Consider the following 20432-nt stretch of genomic DNA (forward strand, 5'->3'; position numbering starts at 1 on the left):
CAGAATAAGCCATAACATTTGTTTTCAATGTCCTGTCAAAAATAGTATACACACAACTGTAAAATAAATAATGAAATAATACAGCGTTACTGCCTATCCATCCCCTTCTACCCCTATTCCACATCCCTTAGTCCACATATTTCTCCTGACTCCTTGTAGCTACTGCATATTTTTTAACAATTTGGTTTGTTCTAATCTTGATGTATCTGTGCCTTTGACTACATACAAGTGGCTGAATATCCACTGAGAGTAGCTGGGATGTGTCCATGTAGACTCTGTCTATTTTCAGACCAGACTGGTCCTGTAAAGCTGGATCAGGTCAACTTGCTCTGACCCCATAATATTCCTGCAGGTCAGGTACAGACAAGAAAAAACAACGAGCTAACACACAACACTCGCACAAACTGTGCTGCTGGTCTTCAAAGTGCAGCGCCCCCCTGTCTGTAGATGAAACATCTGGTTTAAATGAATGGTAATTTTACACTTTTATCTTGACTTATTTACCATGTGAACTCAGAATAAAGACTTATTAATAGAGCCCATGCCTGTTAGTTAATTGATTAGATGCAAACTGTAAATACAGTATGTATGCGCTTTCAGTGCATCTTTTAGGTTATCACTCTATTCAGGTTCAGGGGTAGATCCAGAGAGGTTAGGGTTATTTATTGAAATGCAAAAACATTACACCAAATTAAAAAATATCTCATGAGATGTATAAGCATATAACGAAATAAGTGATATATTGCATGAAACGGTGAAAAAAAAGTTAAAATATTTTTGGGTTCCATGAAATATTTTAGATTTTTTTATTTAAGTCAATTTAATTTGAGTTTATTTGATTGGGACCATGCACATTAATCAAAATTTCAACAGTGTGCCTCAATGTAAATATGCTGGAATTAGCACAATAGCAAAATTTCATCCGTAGTCCTAAGGCAGGTACTCACATAAAACAAAAAACAACAAGTTTTAAAACTACAGGATGTCAAAAAACAGTTAACAGGACACTACACATACTGACTTACAAACAGATTTTACACACAAAACTTTTGTGACATTATAAAAACAGGATAGAAGGTGAGGCCAAAGCCCCTCGGGAACGGGCATCAAGTGAGAAAACAGATTATTCATGAGTACATGACTGGTTTGTTTTTAACCAATATTTAACAGTTTTTTTTAAAGGTACATTGGTTCTCAAGCTCCCTAATGTGAGCTGGTAGTTTGTTCCAGGACTGTGTGCCTCTGAATGACGCTACCACTTGGCTGAATCTGGTTGGAATTGTTTTGCGTTTCATAAAATGTTTACAAGTTTAGTGAAAATTCTTTAGAGTTCAGTGACATGTTTTTTGTGGTCATGAAATTTTTATGAAGTCAACCTTCACGGCCACCGTTTTAAAACCATGCCCCCACATATTCCATGCCACCTAGGGATGGGTACCTTTCACATTTGAACCGATACGGTACCGATACCCGGTACCTGGGAATCAGTACCGGTACTCAACGGTACCAATTTTCGGTACTTTTGTGTTTATGTGGTAATAAATCTTAATTTAAAAAAAAACAACTTCTCAAATTTGTTTAATTTAACATGAAATGAACAGAAACAGGATTATATAGGTGATTAGATATATAAGCTGACATGTGATTGTGGCATCTAATTGCTCTTTCGGGAGTTTATCAATGAACACACGTGAACGCCTGCAGACGGGAAAAAGTCTGTTCTCTGTCTCTTTATAATAACAGGACACACAGCTTACTTGTTGGGCATTCACGCACACAGGAACGGTTATAAACAGGGCAGGTAGTCGGAGCGAGAGGGTCAGTCTCAACCATAGACTGTATAAAATAAACTTAATCTTCCCTTAGCTCTGCCTCGCGCTGAGTGCGTGCGCCCGTCAGCTGCAGGCTCCGTTTGGCGCGCTCTCACACAGATGCACAGAGCAGAGAGTGGAGTCGTCCACCCGATCAGTCTCTGACTTTATTACAGGGCGAAAGTATGAAAAAATCGCCTATTCTTCAACTCCCTCACAGTCACAATGATGCGTTCAGGTACCGAAACATGGTACCGTTTGATTTTACGTGAATCGGTACTCGGTAGTACCGACGGAATTCGGTCGGTACCTATAAAAGTACCGAATTCGGTACCCATCCCTAATGCCACCTCCAAATTATTCAGAGCCAGAGCTTTGACACCCCATCTGATAAATATCTGGGCACACCCCTGTTCAGTTGAGGTTGCGCTCACCCTCTTTAAGATATGATTACCCATGAAGACGTCTGTAGCTAGATTAGCGGCGCATTCCCGACTCAAGCTCAACCTGATTTCTCCCCTCTGAGCTCCCACCACCTGCAGCCTCAACAGGGATGAGTCATTCTTCAGGATTAAACTGTTGTTAACCTATAGGCCAGATTATCAGAGGGATTATTCCTGTTCCCCTGCTGCATTTATTCAAATGTTAAATAAATCAAACCTAGGGAGGAGCGTTTAAGGGAGTTTATGATCCTTGTGAAACACATCATGATTAATTTCTAATTTCCACTCAGCGCCAGGCAGCCTGATAGTTATATCTATTCCTGCAGGTTTATCACTGCAAACAGACAGTGGGGAGAGGGAGGGGGTGGATTAATGTGCTCATTATAGGGAGGATTCGGTTTATTAAAGTTTTGACGCTGATACATGTAATCCAGCATTCTGGTAATGAAGCTGCAGCCGCCTTGATTGGCTGTTTTTAATTGCTCTGATGGAGGAGAGCAAACACAGCAGTGGTGTCTTTAAACTGTGTGTGTCCTTATCCTGCATACACATCCAGCTTTACATCCAGTGTGTGTTCTGCTGACTAAAGAAAACAGATGACTGAATATGCTGCTGTAAACTTTAACAGTAATGGAATGATTGAGGTTAGTTTATGGTCAGAGATTAACGTTAACAGAGGGATGGAGTTTTACTGTGCATGATGATGGCAGACTGTTAGTGGAAACGTGTCCTCACTCTTTACTCTGTTAACGCAGCAGCTTGGTCTGTTATCTGAGGCTTTAAAATATGAAGACCTACTATGCCAGCTCTTTAACATCTGTTGTTATGTTCGCATTACAGCTACCGTGAAACCCACCAAACTCACGTAAAAAGTAAGGGAATGGAAACAATGCAGCCTTTTGAGCTAGCAAACATTTTCCATTACACAGTCCACAGACACAGAGAAGGGTGATTATTCATGGAGTCATGTTTCTGTACATATAAGGGGTGTTGATCCTTTTTGGTCTCTACCATCTATCTTCTAAGACAACTATGTAGCTGTCAGCTCATAAATTCTCCACTATGTTAGATCCATGTTATCAGTTATTGACTTTATCTGTTTAGTGGCTTTCAGGAATTGTTACATTAGTTTCTTAGATGAAAGCAATGTCATGTGTTCCTTTTGTTTAGCTCTGATTGCTTTTGTGGCATTTTATTTCCTGTTTTATAAATATAGATTTACCTTGTGTGTTTTTAGTCTGTATTGGTTATATGTTTCTTAACGATCCCTGTCTTGAGTGTGTACATTCACTTGAGTTTCCTGTTTTATTTTGTAGTTCTTGACCCCTGTGTGTCTGGTTTAGTTTCACTTTCTGCCCTTGTGTATTTCCCTCCATGTTGATTACACTCATTAGTTTAGCCTGTGTCTTGTGTCCACACCTATTGCTCATTATCTTGTGTATATTTAGTCTCTGTGTTTCCCACCCTTGTGTGGTTGGTTCATTAAATCGATTCTCTTTTCTTTGTGCTTTACTTTGTGCTCCATGTGTTGCTGTTTTTTTTTTGTTGATGGACATTGTTTCATCTTTTGCCTTTTTGTGTTATGTAATTATTAAACCTTCTCTTTTCTGTACAAATAGGTCCTCCTCCAGTTTTCCCAATATGCCAAGCAACACTATTTTGAGAATTCTCTTCAAGTTAATGTCCCACACTTTTTAAAGTAGAAGCTTGTCGTTCTGTGCGTAAATAAAAATGCTGATTACAAATGTGCTGCCTCCTGCGAGTTGACACTGCTGTTGAGAAATAACACCCCATTGCTAAGGGGTTTAGACCAATCAGTATTAAATATTTAGCACAGCAGGGTAATGAAGCATATTTAAGAGTGCATTCCTCTTTTGAGTAGTGGGCTTTTTTTTTTTAATGGTTTTAACTATCAAAGTCTGACATAAAGCACCCCAAAGCTGCTTGAAGCCTGTATATTCATTCACAGTCAGACAAAGGAGAATGATCAAAGAAGTCAGATTCATATTTGTGGAAAAAAATGGACAACATGTAGAGCAGAATAAGTCAGATAGAAAGTTCTGGAAATGTTCCCTTTCTTAAAATAAATGCACTATTTAAGGAACTTTACCAATTTTTATGTGATGAAGTTTTATTATTTGATAGAGAGAAACATTAAACAGAACAAACAGGAGCAACATGAACATTAAACACACATCAGGAGATCTATTATTACTTAAAAAAATACACAATGTCACTTTTATAACATCTTCAGATGTTTTCATGTCATCTCTATGTTGAACATCTAAGAGGAACACAGATATTAGCATCTTAATAAAAAAAAAAAACCTGGATGAAAAGTGAGAAACTGAGTGCAGTATTGTAGCGAAAGTGCTGTTGCAGCAGCATGTCACATCTGGTGAAGCCCTCATGGTGCAGAGTAACAGCAGGGTGATAACAGGGGGGACTGTGGTGAAGGCAGAGCAGGCACTACTTTATCACAGGGGGTGAGGAGGGGACAGCAGCAGAGATACAGAGGCAGTGCTGAGATTTGGAGGACAGAGGAAGCAGGAGGAGAAAATGTACTACTGGAGCATGGAGGAGGAGGAGGGGGTGGGGGTTGTAGCGATAACAGCGGTGATGGTGGTGCGGTGGGAGCAGCAGAGGAGTTTATCTGAGCCTCTGAATGTCCTCCATTGTTGAGGTCCCTGCTCGCCGGCCTCCTCACAGATGTGCTTCAGGGACGGAGGGGGATAGGGGAGGAATTTGATGATCTGCTACGCTATCTCTCGATCTTCACCCGCAGCTGCTACCAACTGACCTCCTCCTCCTCCCCCTCTTCCTCCTCCTCCCCTGTTGGGGTACATAAAGTCATTCAGTGACACTCAGTTTATATATGGTTGAATCAAAGCACCCACAAAGATGCAAAAAGAGCACTGTGGGTGTCCAGAGGTTTTAAATCAGTCTGGATATTTTAGACCAAATATTTGTCTTATTAATATTAATACATTCTGCCTTTAAGATCAATAATAAGTACTGTTCAACAGCCTCTGAGAGCCTCCCAGGCTGGAGTTAGAGTTTGAATTATCATTTGACTTTTACGTGGATGAACAACAATGAATATAAATTATGTCAATCCATACATGAAGTCTTTGGTTTCACATTGAAATGGTGATGAACTCCGATGTTCGAAACACAAGCACCTCTTTGAAGCAGAGCGACACAGGGTTGAAGCAGAAGTATAAACCAGGCAAAAACTGAGATCAGCCAAATACCGAGTTAGAGGAGGTTAATTGTAATTTTTAATTATTTTGAGCTGTATTAAATGTTTCAATCTTGCGTCATGAACACTTAGCTTAGCTACTAGCTTAAACATTAAGTTACAAAAAAAAAATTGTGGAAGTTAAATTACTGCAGTTCCTTTCGTGTCCACTTGATGCTGGCTTCAAAAACCCAGCAAGACCCATTATAACCAATTTCTAATTTACATTTTTACATTAGAATGAAATGAGTTCACACTCATACCTCATACATAACAACTGTATGAGAGCGATTCATTTTGCAAATTATCTATTTTGTTATGCATAAATATTCATAATTGGGGCATGGCTGATTTGACTCACAGGTGGGCAATTTGTAGATGGGCTATGGCCCCACCTCAGGTCTTTGCCTGTTTCAAGATTAGCCAAGAGCTAGGCTGAGGCAACATTTCCAATATGGCGACCAAATTCTTCTTCTACGATGTAAAGTAATTAAGTAATTTAAAGTAAAACACAAAAATGTACTGAGCTCCAATCAAATGTCCGACAAAGTCCATATCTCCTCATTTTGTCTCCTCTGTGATTCCTTTCCACCAGCTTGTTTAAAATATTACCTGAAAACTTCTTTGTGTTGCCTCTTACATCACAAGTCATAATATAGTAAACTAACTCTCCTATAAACGGTTCTTTACAGATTCAGTACAACAAACTTTTCAGCTCTCCAAAAGAAGAAAAATAATCTCTCATAGTAAAACTAGCAGCCCTAACAGCTGACTTCCTGTACCCAGTGTGCAGTTGACCTGTGTGGAAGAGGATATGACAAATCTCATAGAAAACCACCTGCCAGCTGAACCCCTATCATATAATAAGTGACTTATTTTGTCCTGTTGCTATGGACACAGATGGCACTGTGCGGGGTAACGGTAGCAGACAGGAGGCTGGCGGGGATGTGTGTGTGTACAGGTGAGTGTTTGTGTATGTGTGTGTGTGAAGATAAAGGGCAGGTACTGTGACCCTGCTGTCATTGCTCTGATAATAGGCTGGCTGGCTGGCTGGCTGGCTGGCTGGCAGGTAACAAAACAGCAAACACACAAACACACACACACGCTCACACACTGCCAGTTGCAGGAAAGACACTGAAAACACTGAATATCATTCCAGCAGCAAATCCAGGGTGTACACAAAACTTTATTCAACAAGTACAGAAATATACCAAAAGAAAAGTCAAGATAGAGACGAGAAACTTTGCAGCAAAAAATTTAATCAGAGTTTAATACAGAGTGGATTTGACTCTAGTGTGTATTTGTAATAATAAAAAAGTTCTCACCAAGTTATTTGAGCAACAGGCATGTTCTATTTGGGGAAGAAATTGAATTTTGAAGTGACATGGAACAAAGATTTATAGGCAAGGCTTTGAAAATGATCTGCAAAATCCTCTGCAGGCCTTTATTTTGAAGGGCACTTTCGGATTCAGAGTTTACCTACGGTTCTTAAGGGCGCAGTGTGAAGAATATAGTGGTTTTGAGCTGAACAGACTTGGTAGAAATGGAATATAATATTAGTCAGTATGTTTAAATTAGTGTTCATTCACCTGAGTACAAAAATTATTTTGTTTTTGTTGACTTAGAATGAGCCTTTTATACTTGCATAAGGAGCGGGTCCCCGGAGGCCACCATCCTGCACTGCCAGAACAGACAAACTGTGAACGGAAATGTGCAGGTTGTAAGAGGAAGAAGAAGAAGATAAGAGTGGTTGTTGTGTGTGAAAGATTTTATATTAATACAATAGACTTTAAAATAAACGGAAGTAGTGTCAGTGACGACAAACTGTTTCTGAAGCACTTTTTTGAAGCGTCGGCGGGTGCCATATTGGAAATGCTGAAGTCAACCTAACTTCTGTCAAGCTAGTGTGAGGTACAGAGGCCGGCTTTGAGCCTCCGCACCAACAGTTACAGTGTCCCTGGCTGTCGCACAAGTCAGCTGTGCCTAATATTATGGAGAACACATAATCGTAAAAAAAAATTCACCCACCGTACATTTTGTGATGAAATAGAAATGTGATATTCAGACTAAACTCATTTCATGTACCAGGCTGTAAACATGTTAATTTCTGCTGTAAAGATTTACTTTTTTTAATTGGTGTGTATATTGTTTGTGGTACTTCTGGAGCCAGCCTCAAGTGGGCACACGAGGAACTGCAGTTTTTAACTTTCCTGGCTTCAATTCTCGCGGCTTGATTAATAAACGAATGGAGGATCATGCTCATTGCAAGTCACAAGTGCTTCTACTCCTTAACAGCCACCATTGCTTAAAGCGCAGTACTTTTAAATGTTCCCCTTTCTACACCATACCTTTAAAATGCTGTTACAATGTGATTACAGTTCCAGAGTTTCTGAAAAGGGAATTGTTTTAAAAGTAACAGGAAGTAGTGTCTGCTTTATCTTTTAAATGGATTTGTTGCAGTTTGGCTAGTTTTGTTTTTTTATTGATGTCCCAGGAATTATTTTTCTATGGTACAAAAAAAATTGTCCTATGCTGTTGTCTATATGCTGTTGGCTCTTACTTTTGGTTGAAGCTTCAAATCAACAGTTGCAGAAACCCTGGCTTAGCTGCAGATCGATTATAAACTTTTGCCTGGCAGGCCTGTTTATATTTTTAGTATTTGCTGATCTTACAGTAATTTTGGAATTAGAAGGTTTAAGTCTATAAGCACAAAATTAAGACAAAAGTTCACCGGAATTACGTCAACACACAAAAGAAAAACTTCACAGTGAAGCTTTTGGACACTAAAGAAAAAGTTAAATTGAGACCAAATGTTTCATACAGTGATGTGACAATATGTCTTTCTGCATCAGAGTGTGAATCCCTGTTGTCAGACCTCATAAAGATCAAACCAGACAAGGTTTTTTTTTAAAGGAGGTAGAGTATGCCTGTATAGCACGCTAACACAGAGTACTGTCTCAAAGTACAGAAGTCTTTGCTTTTCTTTTGTTTCATAACATTCGTCATTAAAACTCCATCTCTTGTGTAACCTGCGGTATCTTTTATTTCCTTTATACCTTCCTAGTACAGCTACCCTTGAGTGATAATATATGTATAGCCCCTGCTTTGTATCAAATGAAATCAATATAAACAAGTAGCATTGCGTTTTCTTACACAAGATGTCAAAACATTGAAACATGTCTGTGTCTCTGCTGTGTTTAATGTCTTTTTATCTTCAGCGTTTTATTTTATTCAGACCTTCATGTTCATTCATTCAGCACAGGATACAATGCTGCTGAAGAGGAACTACAGTATTATGAGCATCCTGCTCACTGCACCGTAACGTAGTTATAAATCTGGAGAAATGCTTGAATAAACTCTGCATTGCAGGATGTTATTCAGCAGGGATGGCAGTGTTTCTCTTCCCTATTAGAGAAATGAAGAGCTACCGAGGGGCTTGAAAGAAAGAAGACACGTTATGGCACGAGGAGGGAATGTTTTTTAAAATATCACTATTTCCAGAGTTTATATTTTCTTGTAATGTACTTATATATTAAAACATCCGAGCCAGTAATGGCCTCAATGGCTTTCTGTTCGTCCATCCATCCCACTCTAATCAAGACAATATCCATCTACAGAATTCAATCAAATTTATCAAAAGCATCTTTTTCAACTCTAACTGGTTAGATGATATAAAACATGGCATAGTCTGGTTGACATCACCCATTGGTTTCTGAAGAGGGTCCAAAGATGGTGGTCGCCATATTGGAAATACTGACACCATCATCTTTTGGCTCCACCAGCAAAGAGGTGGAGTTGAGGCTGTAGCAAACAGCTGTAGCACATCATATCAGCCAAGCTCTTCATAGTGTCTGACTGCATATCTCTTAGCCTTGATATAACCAGAACAGATATACAGTTTGTACAAATAAATAAGATACGATAAAATTCTCCTTTATTAGTCCCACAACGGGGAAATTCATGGAGTTACAGCAGCAAACAAGAAGGTGTACAGTACAAGAATTTCAACAAGAATATATATAGAAAAAAAAAAGTCCATCAGAGACGACAGCTTGGCCATAATTCTCCTGTCAGCCACCACCTCCACAGGGTCCAGGACTGAGCTGGCCTTCTTCACCAGTTTGCTCAGTCATGCTCTCCTGTATCCTGTCCGCCCACAGCAGGTGAAATCCTTCTAATGTGGCGTTCATGTCCGGTGACCCATAGACCGTTTTTATGCATGTTTAAATCTGCTGTACAAAATAATTTTTAATATTGGCTCTGACTGGCTCTTTCTTGGTTTTGGAGCCAGCCTCAATTGGACACTTGAGGAACTGCAGTTTTTGCACTGCCAAATTGGCTTCAATTTTTAACAGAGGAGGTTGCCACTTCGAATTTAAGGTCAAAGGTCAAACGTCTCATAACATATTATTGGCCAATAATAGAATAGAACAATGATTTGATGATATTTTTGGAAGGGTCAAAGTTCAACTTCAAAACTACATGTGTTTGTTGATGTGATATTGTGAACACCACAACAACATTTTTTTCAAATGTGTTGCAAACTTTGATTCATTGTTGAGCTGATACACTTTGGGAATCGAAGGTCATGAATGTACATGTCTTGTTTTATTTTAATGTATCAATATAAATCCAGTCCCGCTCCAGGCCACTGTTACTTGGTCAGACTGTGGGAAACACAGATAGATATGAGAGGTTATTGCAGTTACTGTTGGTTCAAGTTTTAAAACTGACTACTCGAGAAGACAATTCTCTCCTTGTGCTTAAAATGAAGCCGTCGTTTGAAATCTATCCGTCGAGGTTTAAGTGTAAACCAGGATGCCCTGGTGTTCCCTCTGTCCTTTGAGTCTGTCACATGGGGAGCACAGTTGTTCCATTTACACACGATGGCCTCAGCTGGGGATTAGCTGTACAATAACAGACCCTGTGTTACACACACATGCACATACACACATGACATATATGACACAGGCATATCCTATAATGAGAGGAAAGGCCAGGCAAAGTGTTCCCACCTGTTAAAGATCATCCTCAGCTACAGCCTCACTCTCCCATCAGCCCCTTCTTCTTTCTCTTTCTCTCCACATGGAGAAAAACAACTCAAACAAATCACCTTGAGCTCTCATCTGGACGCTTCTCCTGTGATATATATCCGAACCTCCTGACAGCACGGCTACTGTTGAACTAACCACAAACACACAAGCATGCAGCGACATACAGGACATACTCTGACAATTGGACAACATGGTCAGCTGTCCCGTCACTTTCACCTCTACAGCTGCTTGGCCTCAGTGTGTACATTACATTAGGTTCAGCTATGTGTTGGATCATGCCTCTGTTTGCATGTGTGCTTGGACTATAGACTGCATAAATAACAGACGTAGCCACCGTGACGTCATCCCTCAGTGTATCAGGTGCTCTGAGTTTGGCATTGGGCCACAAATGGTTGCTTTTCCGGAGCCAGATGGGACCACATTTACAGGTGAGGGAGGTGCTGGATAGGAGCGAGGGGGTTGGCAAACCCCAGTGAAAAAGAGCAAAGCTGTCTGTGCCTGTGGCTGGTTCTTCAGCTCGCCAATTAGCTAGTTGAACATCATATTTCCCAGAAGAAGAGATTTAATTTGTAGTGCAAGCTGACAGAAGATGTTCATTCAGCCTTGAGTTTGCAATTTGGCTGCAAATGGTTGTATTTTTTAATCCAGAAGTAGCTAACCATATTTCCTAATAGGAGCAAACCTCAGTTTAAAAGAGCTAGGCTGTTCCGTCCTGTGGCTTATCCTTCAGCTTCAAATTAGCAAGTTAAACACCTTATTTCTAAAAAGATGAGATTTGATGTGTGGTGCAAGTACACCACAGATGTTTACTTATCAGACTGAAGAAGCTAAGACCTGGTGAAATGTAGCAGAGTTGAGGCTCGCTCACCCAAACTTCAGGTGAGACAGTGGCAAGTGGAGACACATACCAGCTAGCTTCTCATCCCTATGGCCTGCTAACAAAACAAACAACAACCCTGACTCCTATGCACTAGTGCACAAATACATGCATGTTTCGTTAACAATAAAAGGCTTAAAAATTAAGGTGTGCATGCTAATAAGTGCTAAAACATCAATAAAATAATACAATGACAGGACTCTCAAGTCTCATGCATTGGGTGTGAGACACACGCATTTCAACCTGTCCACACGCTCACAAGCCACACTTTGTATTTCTCAAGCACAATAATTACTAGGACAAAGACCACCAAGTTGCGCTGCTTTTCCTTCAGAAGGAGCTTGCCACGCACCAGCTAATCAAAAAGAAAGACAGGAATATAGCTACCCATCAGCCAATCAAAAAATAGCATCACTGTATCCGGGTAAAACAACGCAACAACCTTACGTTCCAAAGAAAAGGATGCACATGCGCAATGCAGACTGACTGCAGATTCACAGATTAGAAGACGAGGTCTGTCTGTTAAAGGAGCCATACCATCAATGCTGCTCCATTTTTGCCCTCATAGAAATTAGACAGGCAATTTGTTTACATACATTTATCTTCAGTAAAGCTGTCACAATGACAAAGACAGCCAAAGTGTTATCATGTTTACTTCTGCTGTACAGTTTAGCGTTTTAATATGGTGCCTGATGGGGATTGACTTGCTTTTAGTGTCAGCCTCAAGTGGGCACTTTAAGTGCTGCAGTTTTTGCTACTTCAGCTTTCACCTCAATTGTAAGCCTCTCAGGCTGCTGCTTGCATTAGCATAAATATACGAGTACTTGTATGTATTGTGCTAGTAGACCACATGTCTTAGCTTTGTTGCTACAGCCGTCCAAAGCAGATATAGCAGTCGCCCTTGACTCCTGCTGGCAGTGGAAGCATTTTAGAAATCACTGACCGCATACACTTAGAAACACACTGACCACACACACAGACGAGAGAAGAAATTGAGGAAGATCTGGGACAAAGAGAGGAGAGGAGCAGATTTGATGCTACAGCAGCGAGAGAGCAGGTCTCGCTAAGCCGCACCACTCAGCTCTTTAGGGGCCGTGGAAATGAATACGAGTCTGCCACGTAATCAGCTTATCCCGGGACCTCACTCGCTCGCTCGCCTGCTCGGTGCCTCGCTTACGCAACGCTCACACCATCTGAGAGCCTTTCATTTAGTTTTCATTTAGGGGGCTGAGAGGCTGATGCACCACATCCACACGCTGGCCTGCCACAGCTGGGCTCAGCCACATACACCCTCTGCTGTAATCACACCGCTGCTGTGTGTGTGTGGGTGAAGAGGTCACGGGAGGTTATGTGTGAGTTTTGGCTTGTTTTTACTGTTCGACTTATGTGTGTTACACCCTGCTAATACTCAGAAAGTCTGATGGAATTATCTACAGCATTCAAATAAACAGAAAGTGGGTCACTGACATGCAGGGAATGTTCTTGACTGGTAATCATGAAAAAGTCTGGTTGGGTTTTGAATCCTTTGCCATGTTTATGATGTATAAACTGGAAGGCACAAGGTATTATAATTCTTGGAGTGGTTCCTTTTTGCACTTTTACTTGAAGTAGGTTGAACTGACTTTGTGACCGTCCCCCCATCACTCCTTTTTGGCAGCAGCATGGGTGAAAGCTGCCCTCCTGAAACAGGATTTATTCTTGGCTCCTGCTGCCTTTTTCACTTTACTTTTTAATGAATTTAACATCACAGAAACACGGTTTGCTCCTTAACCCACTGAGCAACCATGATGCTTTTCTTCAGCTGCTTTTATGAAACTACTTAAGGTCCATCAGAAGTCTGCATGACTATTTTTTCTTCTTTTACATCTTTTACAAAACTTGTATCTGTCAGCACTGCCATTGCTATGGCAAATCGCAGAAGTTAATCAGCAGTTACAAGCAGAGCAAAGCTGCATGTCTGAGTAAGAGTCTGGATTGGAAGAGACAAACAGAACTCAGTGCTCTAAGTCTGAAAGGTTTTAGAAAACATTTAACTTTTTAATGAACTGATGCAGAAACATTTTGACTACTAAGCAATGCATGTGTTATAGTCCTTTGAGATACAGTGGTAAAAAAGAAAAAACGAGTCTGCAAGACACAGACCTTAAACAAGATTTGAACAAAATAATCCTCTGGTGGTATTTATCAATGGAAAACACTTGCTCTGTGTAAAGCACTATGGTTTCTATAAATATTTTTTCTTTGTTTGTGTTTTTTTCCCATAAATTCAGTACTTTTATTCATGCAAATTTAACACTTTATTCTGACAAATTTTCTTTTTTTTAACCCACAAATTTGTGACTTTTTTTTCAGACAGATTTGCTACTTTATTCTCAGAACATACTCTTCTTTTAAGGTTTTTCATTTGATTTTGTTTGATTTAATAATATTTTGTTTTATTTGATTTATTTTTTTATTTTACATAACTTTATTTTATTATTATAATTGCCCTAATACGCTGTCATGAATTCCACCATCTTCTTTGTGTTTCCCACAAATTGGGTACTTTATTTCATAAAAATTGGCAACTTTATGCTGACAAATTTGCCATTTGTTTCCCACATATTTTTCACAAATTTGCAACTTTTTTTGACACAGATATGCAATTTTAATTTCTGAACATAGCTCTTTTTTTATTTTGTATTATTTAAAGTAATTTTGTTTTATTTGTCATAATTCCCAAAATCTTGTGCTTTCCACAAATTCAGTACTTTTTTTCAGGCAGATTTCTCTGGAATTTGCAACTTTTTTTCACATAGTTTTAAAACTTTAATCTTGGAATATTACAGTTGTTTTATGGTTATTTCATTTTATTCTATGGTTATTTTATTTTATTTTAGCTTATTTTATTTCATTTTATAATGGCCCTAATATAGTGTCTTCATTTCCACCATCTTGTGTTTGTTTCCTCCAAATTCAGTACTTTTTTTCACCCAAATTTGAGAATTTAATCTCAAAATATTGCTCTTCTCCCACAGTTATTTTATTTTATTTTTTTATATGGCCCTAAAACGCAATCCTGGGTTCCACCTTCTTGCTGAAGTGCAGAGTCACCCTTATTTCTCTGCTGCGTCTACATTTCCTCCTCTTAGGTAATCTTCAGAAACCGAGAAGCATTTGACCTTTGATTCTGCAGAACTGAAACTAAAACTTGACATTTAGCATCCTGCAAACGGTACAGTCTTTAGTATGACTGTGAGATCTAATGCAGCTGATGGGAAGATTTGACAGCCTGTCTGTGACAAACCCTGTAAACTCACAAAATGACCCATAAATGCACGGGACACAGTGCTGAATGGACTGAAAGGAGCATGAACAGATATTTCTGTGAGTTCTGGTGCAGTAAAATGAAGAAACAGCTGAAGATTATAGATGCAGGGATTGTTGATTAAGCTGATACGGATACGGTGAGGAAGTTTTAAGACATGCTTTGTTAACTATTAAATACAAAAATAAGCAGACTGATTTGATTCTGATGATGTCAGACCTCGTTAGTTTAGTATATTTTCATTTGATTCAAAGCACACTTACATCTGTCCTTATTAGAAACATCACATTGTGCTGCTCTCGCCCTGTCTGTCACATGGCAGTGTTTAAAATATGCTGAAAGTCCACAGAGATCTGTATCCATCTTTCTACACCAGCATGTGTGCGTCTCTTCTAATATGTATCCTATCCTTATACAGTCATGAAAACCAGTGAATCTCAGTTGCACACTTTATGGATGTGAAAACACAGCTGTGTGGTCAGAGTATGCAGACAGGTCATGTAGACTTGTTTGCAGTCGAACACATTCTTTACCACAAACCATGAACACAGTTCTCTTCCTGTAAATGCAGCTGTAGCGTTTATCAGGTGTTGGTGAACTGCGTGTGTATACAACACTCTCCCATCTGCACAAAACTCTGACGCAGAATACACATCAAAGAGGGTTCATTTGAGGGGAATCTCCCTTTAAAAAGAAACCAGGCCTCATCTTCTTCACTTCTCTGCTCATCAGAAGTGTGTCTGAAGCACGCTCTCTTGGTATGTTGATTGGGCGTAATACAAAACCTGAGGGCTTTCTTTTGGGCTTTTTGGTGTGGAGTTGAGACCAGGAGTGTTTTGAGTGATGGTGAACCCACGTCTCTTGTCTGGAGGAGAAACAAAGGAGGCTTTCTGCTCCTCAGTTTAGCCCTCTCCGATAACAATAGCATCACGCTCCTCCACTCGATGAGCTCTGACTCTCAGCAGTGCGCCTCAGACGACTTGTTGAAATTCATAAAGTAGTCTAAAACAAATAAGAGAGCAGGTGCATCCAGAGAATAAGCAGAAAGTCAATTTATTCATGCTGATACATATACAGTCCTGTTATTTATCATGAGAGTGAAGGTCCTGCTGGTTTGTTGGTGCATTATAACTGGAGAGAAGGTTAAAGTTCATTAGTGTTGTGTACTCACACCAGGTGTCTCTTTGAAAGCAAACAGGTTGAAGGTTGTGTTTGTTTGAGAGATCAAAGTATACATGTCACATATTTTTCCCTTACTAGGAAGAGTGAGGGCAAGAAATATGCAGACATTTTTTATTTACATATCTCCAAATACTACACTGCCAATAATAAACACTCAGAACTAATAAGTTACCAGACTTTTATGGGGTATTTTTTTATTACTAGCTATGAAATGTGTTTACATTTCTCACCATTAGGATTTTTAAAGCTCCTGTCAGGAACTTTCAGTTTATGTTGATTTTGGCACCCCCTGTGGACAAAGCATTACCTATAAGATCTTTGCTTATTGTGTCCTCTACATTAATAAATTAATAAATTGGTATTCTTTTATTAAAAATGTCATCATCAAATGTATCACTCATTCAGGTTTTAGTCATATAGACACGTCAACATTTTGCGTCAAGTATTTAAAAAAAGTCTGCACAGAAGCTTTAAGAAGTGTACATACATTGTAAATGTATGCACTTTTATCTTCTCTCTTCTATCAAAATATCTACAGAAAGTTTGGTTAACACAAAAAAAAAGAAAAAATACACATAAAAATATGGAAATGCATAGAGTTGTATTAACAACATAAAAACATTCTCACAGGGAAACTGAATGACACTAACACAAACAAACTATCAGCTATCAGCAAGCCAATCATGGGGGTCTGCAACCCAAACTTTCACAGGACTGGATGGCACTGACAGTTCAGAGCTAAAGGCCTAATTTGCATAAAACCTGAGAACAATCGAAAGCTACAGGGGGGCGGCACTGTCTGTCTTAATCGTGTCCAATTACAGACTACTGTACTTTCTCTCACCTTAATGCTCTTTCATTAACCATCCAACCAGTAACTAAGACACACTGCCATCATGTTTTTCTTTTGGCCATTACTTTTTCCAACTATTTTACCTGACATAGGCCTACTAGTCTGAATTTCCAAACTCACAACTGCTCCATCGTGGGCATAAAAGTTAAATAAGTTGGTCGCAACTTTTAGCTCTAAAAGGGACGTAAGGTTAGGTCCAGCTGGTGTGCTTGGCCCCTGGTTTCAAAAGGAAAGCCCATGCAGATATGCCTTGAATCTCATTCCTTTACTTGGCAAAGAAAGCAACTGCCAAAACCCTGAACTGAAGTCTTCTGAACTTTGTTTCATGATTTCAACAATCTAAGTTACTAACTGATAAAAAGTTCTCTGCATGAGCAGGTTACTTTGACTTGTTACTTGTCTAAATACAAGTGTTGAAATATCACCTCTCAGTGTTAAAATGTCAACAAAATAGTGAATGTTTGACCAATCCAGAATCAACGAAAGGAAAGCTAAGTTTAAAGATGAATATGAAATAGATTGTGGAGAGATAATGACAAAGACAAGAGAGGTAGAGGTAAAGAGGAGTAAGACATTTCAGTATAAACTCCACTTAGCTCTACAAGCGCCATTTACCTTCCTCTTCACTCCAACTTGCCACGTTAGGTGTACGGCCTCCCATTCATAGCACTGTGTAACAGCCTAATTTGGTGCTAATAGGCCGCTGTCTGTTTTTATAAGCAGTTGAATGCAACCACTAGAACTTTACAAGGGAGTGGTTTTCTCCGAGTGCTTTTGCAAGAAATGCAATTTTCTCTATGAAGGGGATAGTTAAACGAGTGTGAGGGTGCTGAGGGGGGGCGGGGGGGTTGGTGGTATGACTCAGGGTGGAGTCAAGGTCCAAACATAACCACTTCAGCAGTTCTCAACTAAAACAAACTGTAATCTGTGCCCAGGCCCACACACATGAGAGCTAGGTGGAGCTCAGTATAGTCATTGTGTGAAGTGACCTCACTACACCATGAACTCATTTTAGATACGACTGTGGAATACTTCGTAGGAGTAAAACCTACTGCGTGTTACAGATTCAGATTTCCAGGACAACAGTAACACCGTCAACAAAAACCCTTGAACCAGATGTGGCCACAAACACATGTTGTGTTTCCTCTGACGGAGGAGTGTGGTACCCTTCTTGTTTAGATGGATCTCTATCCATCCTGATCGTGGTCGGGCCAATCCCTGCGATTTATCTAATACAGAGAGGGCTCAGTGACTGACAGAGGCAAGCTGTTGAGACATTTTCATAATCAACAAGAAGGAGGCCGCTTACCTGGAATGTTCTGAATGAACTTTTGTGTTTGTAGTGAACAAACTGAACATTTATGTCTTACGTTTGTGTGTTTGTTCGACCAAAAACCAAATGAGTTAGACGTTAGATCTAGCAATTCAGCCTAGCTGCCAAGGGGCTACACGACATGTTTTGATGTTCTTAGTGGTCGTAGTTTCAAGTGGCATTTTGGTCTGTAGTCATTCATCGCACCCCTTGGAAGTTGAAAATTAGCTGACATGTGCCATCTGTACATTTTTATGGTGATGCTAGGGAAGCTAACAACTGTTTCTAGCTAGCAAGTACATTAGGATTCATCTGGGGTTGCACTTGTTTCCACCTGACACTTTACAGAAACCCCTGACGGCAGTGAGGAATTTGGCTATGAATGCTCTAAAAACATGAAGTGAGGGGGAGGATTGTTGAAGGTATTGATTGGCATTTACAGAAGCCTGTTAGATGGCTCCTTAGCCCTGTTTGTCAGATGAGAAGAAGTTCTAAATACAAAAAAGCTTGTTTGTCATTGTTTTAGCATTTTTATTAATCTCAATCAGCAAGACGTAATTAATAAAATAAACGTGTAATTCTACTTTACTTTGATAGGAACATATACGTAGCTAAGTCCTTCCATATGTGTATCAACTCCCTTTATAAGCAGGGGCGTGTCCAGACTTTTTTTGACTGGGGAGGCCAAACTAGGGCAATGACTTATGCAGAGTGGCATGAAGTAGGAGGGGAAACATGTAAGTAGTCTAAGCTTAATTAGTTTATGACTCAAAAAAATATGTTTTTCCAAAGTAACAAGTTTTCCAAAAACATCCCTGAGTCAGAAATACACTTATCCACCCACAGTGCCAATTAAAACATACCAAACGGAAATGCCATGCTCTGTTCCTCATAGCTGAGGATTTCCTCTTTGTCCCTTTCCAAACTTTCCAGGTCAGATTTGTGGTCCAAACTTACGGCGGAAGACTTTGTAGCATTGCAACAGTGGAGGAGGCTTCCAGAGGGCTGGTCAGCCAGAGATAAATTAAGAGTTTTTGGAGCTGTAAATCATTTAAGCTACTACAGGGGTATCAGAGGGGGCACATAAAGCCTAAGAATGAGCATAATACTCCTTCTTTAATGTACCAACAAAAATAAATGTGCTTCATTGAAATGCAGAGAGGGCTACAAGCAGCCTGGTGCAACCCAGTCCAGAAAGTAAACTTTAACATGAAATCTTCCTCTGACAAGACAAATATCATCATATTTCATGATTTTGTGATTAATCCTTTGTTTCAACATAAATTTTTGTAGGTTCAAAAAAAGGGTTTGAAACGTGATGTAGCTTTCAGTGTTTATGATTTGCCTTTTGGTGAGATCTCATATTAAAATTGTGAACACTGCTGGTGAGAAGGCAGCTGTGGTTCAATCAACACATTAATAAACTCACTGCTGTGATATCATGGCAGCAGCTCCTCTTACCCCGACAGCTCAGACTGCTGCAGAAGGATTATGATGAGGCAGTCAGTCAGCGCTCTGTTTTTATAATGAACATGGTATCATAGCCTACTGAGAGATGTTTCTATATACGGGCACAGCAAGATAATGCAACAATATTACCTCCCTTCATCCACATATGGTGGCTTTTCTCAAACATTGAGAGTAAAAAAAGGAAAGCATCACACTCTTATGCTTTGATTCAACAGCGTGAAGAACAAGTCTTGATCCCTGGATTCATTTCCTTTATACCCTGAACTTTCCTGTCTGCCAATAAAGAGGCCAACATCGTAAGTTAGTGTATTCTGTAGCTGAGATCTTTTCTCTGAACAGCTTGGCATCCGAATATAGATCTATGTGATGAGTATTAGACTTCTGCCTTGATTTTACAACCAAGAGAGAGCGTACTAAACAAAGGGAGGCAGGGGATGAGACAAAGAGGGAGAGCACTAGAATATTATCTGATGTTCCTGTGAAATGAGAGAGCAAAATGTATTCATACTTCTACGGAAGTAGAGAAATGAAAGATTATTCACTTTCTAACACCTACTCTTTCCCACACTACAAATGTGATTTACAGTCAGTCGTTACCACTAGCTTCGGGTAATAAGAGAACTGGGGAAGCTCAGAACTGCATTATCATAAATAGAGAAGCGCTCGGTACCTGCAAACACAGAAAAGTGCCATTAAAGAGCGTGTGAACCCTGTGACATATCTGAATAACTAGCAATAGAGGAGCCAGGAGCACATTCAACTCACATCCGTCTTCTTTATGAAATGTGTCATTGCTGCACAACAACTGCTGCTCGTCAAAGTAATTGTTACTAAAAAAAAAAGAGTAAAATACTCTGCAGAGGAGAGAAATATGCAGGGCCC

This window comes from Notolabrus celidotus, chromosome 16 (genome assembly GCF_009762535.1).
Source record: "Notolabrus celidotus isolate fNotCel1 chromosome 16, fNotCel1.pri, whole genome shotgun sequence".
NCBI lineage: Eukaryota > Metazoa > Chordata > Actinopteri > Labriformes > Labridae > Notolabrus > Notolabrus celidotus.